The sequence below is a fragment of the Oncorhynchus tshawytscha genome, linkage group LG14, assembly GCF_018296145.1.
Source record: "Oncorhynchus tshawytscha isolate Ot180627B linkage group LG14, Otsh_v2.0, whole genome shotgun sequence".
Taxonomy (NCBI): Eukaryota; Metazoa; Chordata; class Actinopteri; order Salmoniformes; family Salmonidae; genus Oncorhynchus; species Oncorhynchus tshawytscha.
Window position 1 is genome coordinate 56,624,612 of NC_056442.1, and position 14,609 is coordinate 56,639,220.

General features: G+C 44.5%; 1 pseudogene; it reads left to right on the top strand.

The window, feature by feature from the left end:
* The first annotated feature begins 305 nt into the window (after window positions 1-305).
* The window catches only part of LOC121839171, an 82,267-nt pseudogene continuing 67,963 nt past the window's right edge, over window positions 306-14,609 (top strand).

A 14,609-nucleotide genomic window follows, 5' to 3' on the forward strand; every position in this document is an offset into this window, starting at 1 on the left:
GGGGTGCCAGAGACAAGGACAACTTTGACAGTTTTTCAAAATGGTAGCCTAAAGTAGACTGACCCAAACTGTTTCATTGTGTGAGACGATTCGGGCAACATAGCTTTGCAAATTGGGGTAAAGTGCTACGTATTTTGTAACAGCATATGAAAAGTGTTTGTATTTTGTTCAGTCCCATAGACTGCAGAAATACATCATGTGCACACTGCACAACCATTTCATGCCAACCAATCAGGTGACCCGTGTAGCTCCGGTCATGTGATCAAAGCAGCGTGGACGCGCGTCGACGAGGAGACGCGTCATCCGTCGAAAACAGCAAAAACACATCGCTGCTAACGGATGGCGCAACATCGCCCGTTCAACATGTATTTTCTCACATCGTAGTGACATGAGGGCGACATGGGTGCCAAGGAGTCAAGGATAGGTTTCCTTTCGTATGACGAGGCTGTTAAAAGAGGTAACCGGGTGCTGTCTTGTTAATCCATCACTAACGTTATATTAGTTTAGCTACAGTAACTGACGTTACTAGAGATGGGTTGTCTAGTCAACTAAAACCCACGTACAGGAGAGAGACATGGGCACTGCAAAGCTGTGCGGATAGCTCGACTGTGTTTCTACACATGGACAATTACAGATAGTTATTAGTTACAGTAGCCAGCTGTCTGTGTTTCTACACATGGACAATTACAGATAGTTATTAGTTACAGTAGCCAGCTGTCTACACATGGACAATTACAGATAGTTATTAGTTACAGTAGCCAGCTGTCTGTGTTTCTACAGATTGACAATAACAGATAGTTACAGTAGCCAGCTGTTTGTGTTTCTACAGATTGACAATTACAGATAGTTATTAGTTACAGTAGCCAGCTGTCTGTGTTTCTACAGATTGACCATTACAGATAGTTATTAGTTACAGTAGCCAGCTGTCTGTGTTTCTACAGATTGACAATTACAGATAGTTAATAGTTACAGTAGCCAGCTGTCTGTGTTTCTACAGATTGACAATTACAGATAGTTATTAGTTACAGTAGCCAGCTGTCTGTGTTTCTACAGATTGACATTTACAGATAGTTATTAGTTACAGTAGCCAGCTGTCTGTGTTTCTACACATGGACAATTACAGATAGTTATTAGTTACAGTAGCCAGCTGTCTGTGTTTCTACAGATTGACCATTACAGATAGTTATTAGTTACAGTAGCCAGCTGTCTGTGTTTCTACAGATTGACATTTACAGATAGTTATTAGTTACAGTAGCCAGCTGTCTGTGTTTCTACAGATTGACAATTACAGATAGTTATTAGTTACAGTAGCCAGCTGTCTGTGTTTCTACAGATTGACAATTACAGATAGTTATTAGTTACAGTAGCCAGCTGTCTGTGTTTCTACAGATTGACAATTACAGATAGTTATTAGTTACAGTAGCCAGCTGTCTGTGTTTCTACAGATTGACAATTACAGATAGTTATTAGTTACAGTAGCCAGCTGTCTGTGTTTCTACAGATTGACAATTACAGATAGTTATTAGTTACAGTAGCCAGCTGTCTGTGTTTCTACACATGGACAATTACAGATAGTTATTAGTTACAGTAGCCAGCTGTCTGTGTTTCTACAGATTGACAATTACAGATAGTTAATAGTTACAGTAGCCAGCTGTCTGTGTTTCTACAGATTGACAATTACAGATAGTTATTAGTTACAGTAGCCAGCTGTCTGTGTTTCTACAGATTGACAATTACAGATAGTTATTAGTTACAGTAGCCAGCTGTCTGTGTTTCTACAGATTGACAATTACAGATAGTTATTAGTTACAGTAGCCAGCTGTCTGTGTTTCTACAGATTGACAATTACAGATAGTTATTAGTTACAGTAGCCAGCTGACTGTGTTTCTACACATGGACAATTACAGATAGTTATTAGTTACAGTAGCCAGCTGACTGTGTTTCTACACATGGACAATTACAGATAGTTATTAGTTACAGTAGCCAGCTGACTGTGTTTCTACACATGGACAATTACAGATAGTTATTAGTTACAGTAGCCAGCTGACTGTGTTTCTACACATGGACAATTACAGATAGTTATTAGTTACAGTAGCCAGCTGTCTGTGTTTCTACAGATTGACAATTACAGATAGTTAATAGTTACAGTAGCCAGCTGTCTGTGTTTCTACAGATTGACAATTACAGATAGTTATTAGTTACAGTAGCCAGCTGTCTGTGTTTCTACAGATTGACAATTACAGATAGTTATTAGTTACAGTAGCCAGCTGTCTGTGTTTCTACAGATTGACAATTACAGATAGTTATTAGTTACAGTAGCCAGCTGTCTGTGTTTCTACAGATTGACAATTACAGATAGTTATTAGTTACAGTAGCCAGCTGTCTGTGTTTCTACACATGGACAATTACAGATAGTTATTAGTTACAGTAGCCAGCTGTCTGTGTTTCTACAGATTGACAATTACAGATAGTTAATAGTTACAGTAGCCAGCTGTCTGTGTTTCTACAGATTGACAATTACAGATAGTTAATAGTTACAGTAGCCAGCTGTCTGTGTTTCTACAGATTGACAATTACAGATAGTTATTAGTTACAGTAGCCAGCTGTCTGTGTTTCTACAGATTGACAATTACAGATAGTTATTAGTTACAGTAGCCAGCTGTCTGTGTTTCTACACATGGACAATTACAGATAGTTATTAGTTACAGTAGCCAGCTGTCTGTGTTTCTACAGATTGACAATTACAGATAGTTAATAGTTACAGTAGCCAGCTGTCTGTGTTTCTACAGATTGACAATTACAGATAGTTATTAGTTACAGTAGCCAGCTGTCTGTGTTTCTACAGATTGACAATTACAGATAGTTATTAGTTACAGTAGCCAGCTGTCTGTGTTTCTACAGATTGACAATTACAGATAGTTATTAGTTACAGTAGCCAGCTGTCTGTGTTTCTACAGATTGACAATTACAGATAGTTATTAGTTACAGTAGCCAGCTGTCTGTGTTTCTACACATGGACAATTACAGATAGTTATTAGTTACAGTAGCCAGCTGTCTGTGTTTCTACATATTGACAATTACAGATAGTTATTAGTTACAGTAGCCAGCTGTCTGTGTTTCTACAGATTGACAATTACAGATAGTTAATAGTTACAGTAGCCAGCTGTCTGTGTTTCTACAGATTGACAATTACAGATAGTTATTAGTTACAGTAGCCAGCTGTCTGTGTTTCTACAGATTGACAATTACAGATAGTTATTAGTTACAGTAGCCAGCTGTCTGTGTTTCTACAGATTGACAATTACAGATAGTTATTAGTTACAGTAGCCAGCTGTCTGTGTTTCTACAGATTGACAATTACAGATAGTTATTAGTTACAGTAGCCAGCTGTCTGTGTTTCTACACATGGACAATTACAGATAGTTATTAGTTACAGTAGCCAGCTGTCTGTGTTTCTACAGATTGACAATTAGAGATAGTTAATAGTTACAGTAGCCAGCTGTCTGTGTTTCTACAGATTGACAATTACAGATAGTTATTAGTTACAGTAGCCAGCTGTCTGTGTTTCTACAGATTGACAATTACAGATAGTTATTAGTTACAGTAGCCAGCTGTCTGTGTTTCTACAGATTGACAATTACAGATAGTTATTAGTTACAGTAGCCAGCTGTCTGTGTTTCTACACATGGACAATTACAGATAGTTATTAGTTACAGTAGCCAGCTGTCTGTGTTTCTACAGATTGACAATTACAGATAGTTAATAGTTACAGTAGCCAGCTGTCTGTGTTTCTACAGATTGACAATTACAGATAGTTAATAGTTACAGTAGCCAGCTGTCTGTGTTTCTACAGATTGACAATTACAGATAGTTATTAGTTACAGTAGCCAGCTGTCTGTGTTTCTACAGATTGACAATTACAGATAGTTATTAGTTACAGTAGCCAGCTGTCTGTGTTTCTACACATGGACAATTACAGATAGTTATTAGTTACAGTAGCCAGCTGTCTGTGTTTCTACAGATTGACAATTACAGATAGTTAATAGTTACAGTAGCCAGCTGTCTGTGTTTCTACAGATTGACAATTACAGATAGTTATTAGTTACAGTAGCCAGCTGTCTGTGTTTCTACAGATTGACAATTACAGATAGTTATTAGTTACAGTAGCCAGCTGTCTGTGTTTCTACAGATTGACAATTACAGATAGTTATTAGTTACAGTAGCCAGCTGTCTGTGTTTCTACAGATTGACAATTACAGATAGTTATTAGTTACAGTAGCCAGCTGTCTGTGTTTCTACACATGGACAATTACAGATAGTTATTAGTTACAGTAGCCAGCTGTCTGTGTTTCTACATATTGACAATTACAGATAGTTATTAGTTACAGTAGCCAGCTGTCTGTGTTTCTACAGATTGACAATTACAGATAGTTATTAGTTACAGTAGCCAGCTGACTGTGTTTCTACACATGGACAATTACAGATAGTTATTAGTTACAGTAGCCAGCTGTCTGTGTTTCTACACATGGACAATTACAGATAGTTATTAGTTACAGTAGCCAGCTGTCTACACATGGACAATTACAGATAGTTATTAGTTACAGTAGCCAGCTGTCTACACATGGACAATTACAGATAGTTATTAGTTACAGTAGCCAGCTGTCTGTGTTTCTACAGATTGACAATTACAGATAGTTATTAGTTACAGTAGCCAGCTGTCTGTGTTTCTGTCAAGTGTTTCAGAGCAAACTGCTGGCTGGAATCAAAACATTGAACCAAAACCTAATTTTAACAGGCCCCGCAATATTTAGGATGTTGGAAAGGTCGCTCTGAGTAAAAGGTGAATGTTTATCAGTGATATTTTTTTATTTAACTAGGCAAGTTGGTTAACAACAAATTCTTATTTATAATGACAGTGGGGTAACTACCTTGTTCAGAGGCAGAACGACAGATTTTTTTTACCTTGTCAGTTCGGGGATTCGATCCAGCAACCTTTTGGGTTAATAGCCCAATGCTCTAACCACTAGACTACCTGCCACCTGATAACCAGGCGCTGCCCACATGAACAAACCGAGGGAGTGATAACAGGGTTGATCTGTGAATAACCAAGATAACATTCATTACTTGTGTCTGCTTGATCTCATAACATAACCCATTTAGTCTACTGTATGAGTTCATTAGTGACCTTTACAATTTTTTATTTTTTGTTTTTTTTACATTTTTTGGTGCTAATCAGTGACGTTAGAGAGAAAGCATGAGATGTCAGCTGTGTTCTTATACTAGGCCAGCTGGATGAAGTTCTCTCTTAAGATCAGGATATTCTTCATTGTGTTCTTGTATAGCTATGCCTAGTGCTGAGTCAATGTATCCCAATGGCATTGCAGTGGTTAGACTGGATAGAAGTAGCCCAGTACCAGCCAAAATGTTTAGGATAAATACTGAATCAATTTGTTATAATTCTGCATATTCGTCTGTTCATTGTTTCAGTGATGTAAGACTCAGGTGAATATTTATCACGAAGCACTTGAAAATATCTTATACCATTACCTGATACTTGTTGTACTTTGGTCCCTGCAGTTGTAACAACCGAACTTTGCCTGTCAGGATTGATTATCGAAATGTGTTACTTTTAGGGTTCTGTCACTGTGTGACCTCATATGGTAATGTGCGTTTAGGGTTCTGTCACTGTGCGACCTCGTATGGTAATGTGCGTTTAGGGTTCTGTCACTGTGTGACCTCGTATGGTAATGCACGTTTAGGGTTCTGTCACTGTGTGACCTCGTATGGTAATGCGCGTTTAGGGTTCTGTCACTGTGTGACCTCGTATGGTAATGCGCGTTTAGGGTTCTGCCACTGTGCGACCTCGTATGGTAATGCGCGTTTAGGGTTCTGTCACTGTGCGACCTCATATGGTGATGCGCGTTTAGGGTTCTGCCACTGTGCGACCTCGTATGGTAATGTGCGTTTAGGGTTCTGCCACTGTGCGACCTCGTATGGTAATGCGCATTTAGGGTTCTGCCACTGTGCGACCTCGTATGGTAATGCGCGTTTAGGGTTCTGTCACTGTGCGACCTCATATGGTGATGCGCGTTTAGGGTTCTGCCACTGTGCGACCTCGTATGGTAATGTGCGTTTAGGGTTCTGCCACTGTGCGACCTCGTATGGTAATGCGCGTTTAGGGTTCTGTCACTGTGCGACCTCATATGGTAATGCGCGTTTAGGGTTCTGCCACTGTGCGGCCTCGTATGGTAATGTGTGTTTAGGGTTCTGTCACTGTGCGACCTCGTATGGTAATGCGCGTTTAGGGTTCTGTCACTGTGCGACCTCGTATGGTAATGCGCGTTTAGGGTTCCGTCACTGTGCGACCTCATATGGTAATGTGCGTTTAGGATTCTGTCACTGTTTGACCTCGTATGATAATGTGCGTTTAGGGTTCTGTCACCGTGCGACCTCGTATGGTAATGTGCGTTTAGGGTTCTGTCACTGTGCGACCTCGTATGGTAATGTGTGTTTAGGGTTCTGTCACTGTGCGACCTCGTATGGTAATGCGCGTTTAGGGTTCTGTCACCGTGCGACCTCGTATGGTAATGTGCGTTTAGGGTTCCGTCACTGTGCGACCTCGTATGGTAATGTGCGTTTAGGGTTCCGTCACTGTGCGACCTCGTATGGTAATGTGCGTTTAGGGTTCTGTCACTGTGCGACCTCGTATGGTAATGTGCTTTTAGGCCTATTGCCTTTTTATAACTGTGTAGAACTGAAGTAGAATATTCCAGTAGTGGACTTAGTCTTTTCCTGTTTTGCTGAATGTTTGATATGCTGTTCCATTCATTTTTACAAGGTACTGTCACATAACAATGTGACAAAAACAGAATCATTCCAGAATCAGGCCAGACTGATCCGTGGAGAACAGACACCAAATTAAATTTGACCGTCTTCTAAATGGAGGGTCACCTCCATCTAATTGGCTAAACGGAGGGTCACCTCCATCTAATTGGCTAAACGGAGGGTCACCTCCATCTAATTGGCTAAATGGAGGGTCACGTATCGGTCGGCCCGTCCAAAAGTTAAACTCATCTAAATTTTTTTGTCTGTGAAATGGTCAACTCCGCTGACCATCAACGTACAACTCCCATTGAGAAAGCATCAGAAATCACGGTTATGGATCAAATCAATGGGTCAGTCTGGTCTCGCCCTTAGTCCCTAACTGCCAAATCACCCAGCACTCTTTTCCTTGGAGTCAGAAATGTAGTGTCTCTTGAACCCTGTATTTACATGCTGGCCCAGGCAGACACTACTACTGCTTGTTTCTCTACAGTAGAGGTTTCAACTCCGGCTTCAGCCCCAGGTCTCTCTGTCTCTCTGTCTCTGTCTCTCTGTCCATGTCTCTCTGTCTCTCTGTCCATGTCTCCCTGTCTCTGTCTCTCTGTCCATGTCTCTCTCTCTCTCTCTCTCTCTCTGTCTGTCTCTCTCTGTGTCTCTCTGTCTCTGTCTGTCTATGTCTCTCTGTCTCTCTGTCTCTCTGTCTCTCTCTCTCTCTCTCTCTCTCTCTCTCTCTGTCTCTCTCTCTGTCTCTGTGCCACTTTCACTAGGGAGCCGTGACGTGTGGGAGTCTGTGGGGGTCTGTGGGTGTCTGTGGGTGGGTGGGTGTGTATACTCTTGTGGCTGAGTGTACATGGCAGGCATGTGGCCCAGAATACAACCATTACGTCACAGCATCGTAACAACACCAGTAGTGTTGACCACTACGTCAAACGGCCTATTGGTTCATCTACCTGCAACAACACCAGTAGTATTGACCACTAGGTCAAACGGCCTTTTGGTCAACCACACCAGTAGTGTTGCCGTCAAACGGCCTTTGGTTCATCTACCTGCACACCAGTAGTGTTGACCCAGTCAAACGGTGGTTCATCTACCTGCAACAACACCAGTAGTATTGACCACTAGGTCAAACGGCCTTTTGGTTCATCTACCTGCAACCACAGGGTCTAACTGTCTGTGGTGTGGCTGACACCGGCTCTGCTGGGAGTCCATTCATTATAAGCCGAGCCGCTGTTAAGATTGAGCGAGCAGCGAATCCGCGGCCCCGGGGTTCATCGGGGTAAAGGTGCTCTGAATATAGGCAAGATAATGAGCTCTTAGACCTTACCGGACCTGTGGATCCAATGGTTATTTATCAGACACAGACACAGAGCCAGAGCCAGAGCCAGGTGCCACTAGTGGCGACCTAAATAAGAATCGAAAATGTTATCAAATCAAAGTTTTTTTTTTTTTTTGTCATGTGCGCCATGTAGACCTTACAGTGAAATGCCTACTTACTTCTTCCTAGGATTGTATAGAGGAAGTTCCTCCTCTCAGATAACAGTCTATGGAACATGGTTGCTTGTCGTATGACTAGAGTAGCACGGCAGAATCCTAAACAACCCCGACCTCCAACCCCTTTCCTCTGACGTTGTCTATCCATTCCAGCTTCAGGGAGATAATTGAAAGCTCGTTTCAAGGCTGAAGCAAGCCAGGTGATTTATTCTGCGTCTGTCATTTCAAAGTGCTGTACTGTCAAGAGTGTTTGTGCTCTTCAAAACCAGTTCAAATGATTTTGTTGTTGTTGGCTTTTTGACACATCGCTGAAATTCTCAGCATTGAACAGTTAGCTTAGATTATACTGTCATCGCTTGACAGCAGAGGAGAAGACAAACGCGGCGTGCAATACTGTCAGTCTCCCATCACCATGCCTTTTAGATATAGATATAGACCATGATGTATTCAGGTCTGTATCTTTGATGAAGGTCTACACACAGTTGGGTCTTACAGAATATGGTTTTCTATTTGCATTTTCCAACCTACAGGAACAGAATGTCCCAGCCACTTCATTCCTACCATGCTGCAATACGAGGTGACACTCACACATCCACCTGTTTTAATACGAGCAACCCTCTTTACCTTCCTTCCTGTCCCAGATTCATAAACATCCCACAGACTTTGAGGCTTTAAAAAAAAAATATATATTTTTTAATTGTTATTTATTATTATTTTTGGCCCATCCAGGGAGAGTACGATCATCAGTCCTGTTTTTCAATTCCCCCGCCCGTACCCAGAGCAAGCAAGCAATTTCTCTCCGTCTCTCTGCTGTTTCTGCACCAGTTTTAATAACCATAATCATTCTACAGCAACAGATGGTCAACTATAGGGGCTGGGACGGTAGCATGCTGAGGCTGTGCTTGTCTGGGTGAATACATTTTATTCAATAAATCAATCAAATGTCTTTGTTTTAATTGACCCCTGAGAGAGGGGGAGAGAGCCACACATTCGATGGTAACACCTGTTATTAGCCTTTTTTTTTAAATGAAGCTAGTGGCCTAACGGATTTGTAGCTGAGGGCGGGAGGTCTGAATAGGGAGTAGCCTAGCTCAACATGGCTGACGACGCAACCCTGGTGGGGGCTCTCATACTGAAACTCAGCCCTGGTGGGGGCTCTGGTACTGAAACTCAGCCCTGGTGGGAGGGCTCTCGTACTGAAACTCAGCCCTGGTGGGAGGGCTCTCGTACTGAAACTCAGCCCTGGTGGGGGGGCTCTCGTACTGAAACTCAGCCCTGGTGGGAGGGCTCTCGTACTGAAACTCAGCCCTGGTGGGGGGGCTCTCGTACTGAAACTCAGCCCTGGTGGGAGGGCTCTCGTACTGAAACTCAGCCCTGGTGGGAGCTCGTACTGAAACTCAGCCCTGGTGGGGGCTCTCGTACTGAAACTCAGCCCTGGTGGGGGCTCTCGTACTGAAACTCAGCCCTGGTGGGAGGGCTCTCGTACTGAAACTCAACCCTGGTGGGGGCTCTCGTACTGAAACTCAGCCCTGGTGGGGGCTCTCGTACTGAAACTCAGCCCTGGTGGGAGGGCTCTCGTACTGAAACTCAGCCCTGGTGGGAGGGCTCTCGTACTGAAACTCAGCCCTGGTGGGAGGGCTCTCGTACTGAAACTCAGCCCTGGTGGGAGGGCTCTCGTACTGAAACTCAGCCCTGGTGGGAGGGCTCTCGTACAGCTGGCACCGTCACATGTTAATCACCTTCACTAGTCAAGGTGAAACCTCTCTCCATAGCAACGGATAGGATATGACCTCGTTGTTAGTTAGTTGGCACCCTATTCCTTAGGGCTGTGGTCCACCAATAGTGCACTAGGGAATAGGGAAACATTTGGGATGCGACCTGTGACACATAAGATCAGCTTACTCTTCCCAAATTCCCTTTGGGTTAGGGACACCTTAGTCTTTAGCCTGATGTTAGGGACACCTTAGTCTTTAGCCTGATGTTAGGGACACCTTAGTCTTTAGCCTAATGTTAGGGACACCTTAGTCTTTAGCCTGATGTTAGGGACACCTTAGTCTTTAGCCTGATGTTAGGGACACCTTAGTCTTTAGCCTGATGTTAGGGACACCTTAGTCTTTAGCCTGATGTTAGGGACACCTTAGTCTTTAGCCTGATGTTAGGGACACCTTAGTCTTTAGCCTGATGTTAGGGACACCTTAGTCTCTAGCCTGATGATTCGGACACCTTAGTCTCTAGCCTGATGATTCGGACACCTTAGTCTCTAGCCTGATGTCTCTCTATTTCCCCCACTCTTTCTCTCTGCCCCCACTCTGTCTCTCCCCTCCACACTTTCTCTCCCCCCCCACTCTTTCTCTCTGTAGTAACTGATGTGGAGTTGAAGCGGCTGAAGGATGCCTTTAAGAGGACCAGCGGCCTGTCCTTCTACATGGCCCAACAGTGCTTCTACAGAGAAGTACTGGGAGATGGGATCCCTCCGAAGGTTGCAGAGGTACGTCCCCTGGGACCCAGAACACACAGCACACACACATATATTTCAGACACAACCTGATAGGAAATTGGGATATGACTGTCCCTTTCACCTCCCAACCCCTAGAGTCCAGGTGTGACTCCTCTCACCTCCCCAGTCCAGGTGACTCCTCTCACCTCCCCCAGTCCAGGTGTGGTGACTCCTCTCACCGCCCCCAGTCCAGGTGTGGTGACTCCTCTCACCGCCCCCAGTCCAGGTGTGGTGACTCCTCTCACCTCCCCCAGTCCAGGTGTGGTGACTCCTCTCACCTCCCCCAGTCCAGGTGTGGTGACTCCTCTCACCTCCCCCAGTCCAGGTGTGGCGACTCCTCTCACCTCCCCCAGTCCAGGTGTGGCGACTCCTCTCACCTCCCCCAGTCCAGGTGTGGCGACTCCTCTCACCTCCCCAGTCCAGGTGTGGTGACTCCTCTCACCTCCCCAGTCCAGGTGTGGTGACTCCTCTCACCTCCTCCAGTCCAGGTGTGGTGACTCCTCTCACCTCCTCCAGTCCAGGTGTGGTGACTCCTCTCACCTCCTCCAGTCCAGGTGTGGTGACTCCTCTCACCTCCTCCAGTCCAGGTGTGGTGACTCCTCTCACCTCCCCCAGTCCAGGTGTGGTGACTCCTCTCACCTCCCCCAGTCCAGGTGTGGTGACTCCTCTCACCTCCCCCAGTCCAGGTGTGGTGACTCCTCTCACCTCCCCCAGTCCAGGTGTGGTGACTCCTCCCCCTCACCTCCCCCAGTCCAGGTGTGGTGACTCCTCTCACCTCCCCCAGTCCAGGTGTGGTGACTCCTCTCACCTCCCCAGTCCAGGTGTGGTGACTCCTCTCACCTCCCCCAGTCCAGGTGTGGTGACTCCTCTCACCTCCCCCAGTCCAGGTGTGGTGACTCCTCTCACCTCCCCCAGTCCAGGTGTGGTGACTCCTCTCACCTCCCTTAGACATGGGCTTCAAAATGTCCCGTTTACAAGCATCTGCATGACATAACATTACAGGACATTGGCTTCGAGATCCATTCCTTGAGCCTTACTTCAACTCGGTAGTGGACATGCTTTCAGCCTGTTGAGATTGACCCTCAGTCATTTTTTACTGCATCCCAAATGGCACTCTTCCCTATGTAGTGCACTACTTTTGACCAGGGCCCATAGGGTAGTGCACTACTTTTGACCAGGACCCATAGGGTAGTGCACTACTTTTGACCAGGGCCCATAGGGTAGTGCACTACTTTTGACCAGGGCTCATAGGGCAGTGCACTACTTTTGACCAGGACCCTAGTCAGTGCAGTATACAGTGGGGCAAAAAAGTATTTAGTCAGCCACCAATTGTGCAAGTTCTCCCACTTCAAAAGACGAGAGGGGCCTGTAATTTTCATCATAGGTACACTTCAACTCTGACAGACAAAATGAGGGGAAAAAAAATCAGAAAATCACATTGTAGGATTTTTAATTAATTAATTTGCAAATTATGGTGGAAAATAAGTATTGGCTCCTGTATAGGGAATAGGGAGACATTTTGGATGCACACATTGTATCTGTGTTCTTCACCACAGTGACTTGTTGTTGTTTTAGGCTACTCCAGTTTATACAGTAGCTAGCTGGTTTAATGCATTTCCCCAGTTGGTAGTTCAAACATTTCTAATTCCACTTTCCCCATCAGAGGCTCTGTCTTCCTGCTCTGGTTTCTGTCGTGTTAGGCTGAAGGAAGCTGTACCCATACTGTAAAAATGCCTATTCCCAATTTCACTCACACACACACACACACAGATGCCACCTGACTGACTTTATCAGTGAATAAACACTAGTTGTGTTTGTACTGTGTGTGTCAAAGGCAGTGACTGAGTCATCAAAGGGGATTGACATAGGCGGTGGACATTTCTTTTGAGGAAGTGGAAAAATGCTTGGTCAGTGTAGAAACCCAGCCTTAACATGCTGACCATGAACCAAGGTTATTCTATCATTTCATCCAAATTTCTCGCGAGCGTCAGCGTAGCCGGGCACTAAAATACAACTTGGTTCTATTCTAAAAGAGCTAGCAACAACAACAAGCTAACTAGCAACAACAAGCTAGCTAGCAACAACAAGCTAGCTAGCAACAACAAGCTAGCTAGCAACAACAAGCTAGCTAGCAACAACAAGCTAACTAGCAACAACAAGCTAGCTAGCAACAACAAGCTAGCTAGCAACAACAAGCTAGCTAGCAACAACAAGCTAGCTAGCAACAACAAGCTAGCTAGCAACAACAAGCTAACTAGCAACAACAAGCTAGCTAGCAACAACAAGCTAAATGGTCATGAATGTTTCATGTGTTTCGACCTGGTCCCAAATGATTGTAGTTGGTTTAGAGTTTGTTTTTGATATTTCCTGTCTTGATTTTGTGTCTGGTGTGGATGGATAAAGTCAACATGTGTGCGTCCCCGGTCGAGGCTTGGAAGTGGCATTCCATTGAAACAGTCTTGGTCATATTCAATCAAAACCGCAATCCAGTTGTTTTGTTGATAAATCGGGAGAAAAGTTCATTTCGATCAGCAATACGCATGTTTGTGTCCACATATCCAGCAACAAGAAACCAAAGTATAAAAATAAACTTAATATCCACATGTTAATTCCAACATGTTCTATAGCTATCCTAGGAAACATGGGTATTGATTTGGATTTTTTTTTAAATTTAAAATTAAGGGCACTTCTGCTTGATTCTTAATCAATAAATTAACAGGAGATTCTGCAAGTGTCTTTACTATAGGAGGACTTTCCAGCAGAGTCTGCAACATTCTATTCCCTATTCCCTTCCCTACTTTTGACCAGGACCCATAGGGTAGTGCTCTACTTTTGACCAGGACCCATAGGGTAGTGCTCTACTTTTGACCAGGACCCATAGGGTAGTGCTCTACTTTTGACCAGGACCCATAGGGTAGTGCTCTACTTTTGACCAGGACCCATAGGGTAGTGCCCTACTTTTGACCAGGACCCATAGGGTAGTGCTCTACTTTTGACCAGGACCCATAGGGTAGTGCTCTACTTTTGACCAGGACCCATAGGGTAGTGCTCTACTTTTGACCAGGACCCATAGGGTAGTGCTCTACTTTTGACCAGGACCCATAGGGTAGTGCTCTACTTTTGACCAGGACCCATAGGGTAGTGCTCTACTTTTGACCAGGACCCATAGGGTAGTGCTCTACTTTTGACCAGGACCCATAGGGTAGTGCTCTACTTTTGACCAGGACCCATAGGGTAGTGCTCTACTTTTGACCAGGACCCATAGGGTAGTGCTCTACTTTTGACCAGGACCCATAGGGTAGTGCTCTACTTTTGACCAGGACCCATAGGGTAGTGCTCTACTTTTGACCAGGACCCATAGGGTAGTGCTCTACTTTTGACCAGGACCCATAGGGTAGTGCTCTACTTTTGACCAGGACCCATAGGGTAGTGCTCTACTTTTGACCAGGACCCATAGGGTAGTGCCCTACTTTTGACCAGGACCCATAGGGTAGTGCCCTACTTTTGACCAGGACCCATAGGGTAGTGCTCTACTTTTGACCAGGACCCATAGGGTAGTGCCCTACTTTTGACCAGGACCCATAGGGTAGTGCTCTACTTTTGACCAGGACCCATAGGGTAGTGCTCTACTTTTGACCAGGACCCATAGGGTAGTGCTCTACTTTTGACCAGGACCCATAGGGTAGTGATCTACTTTTGACCAGGACCCATAGGGTAGTGCTCTACTTTTGACCAGGACCCATAGGGTAGTGCTCTACTTTTGACCAGGACCCATAGGGTAGTGCCCTACTTTTGACCA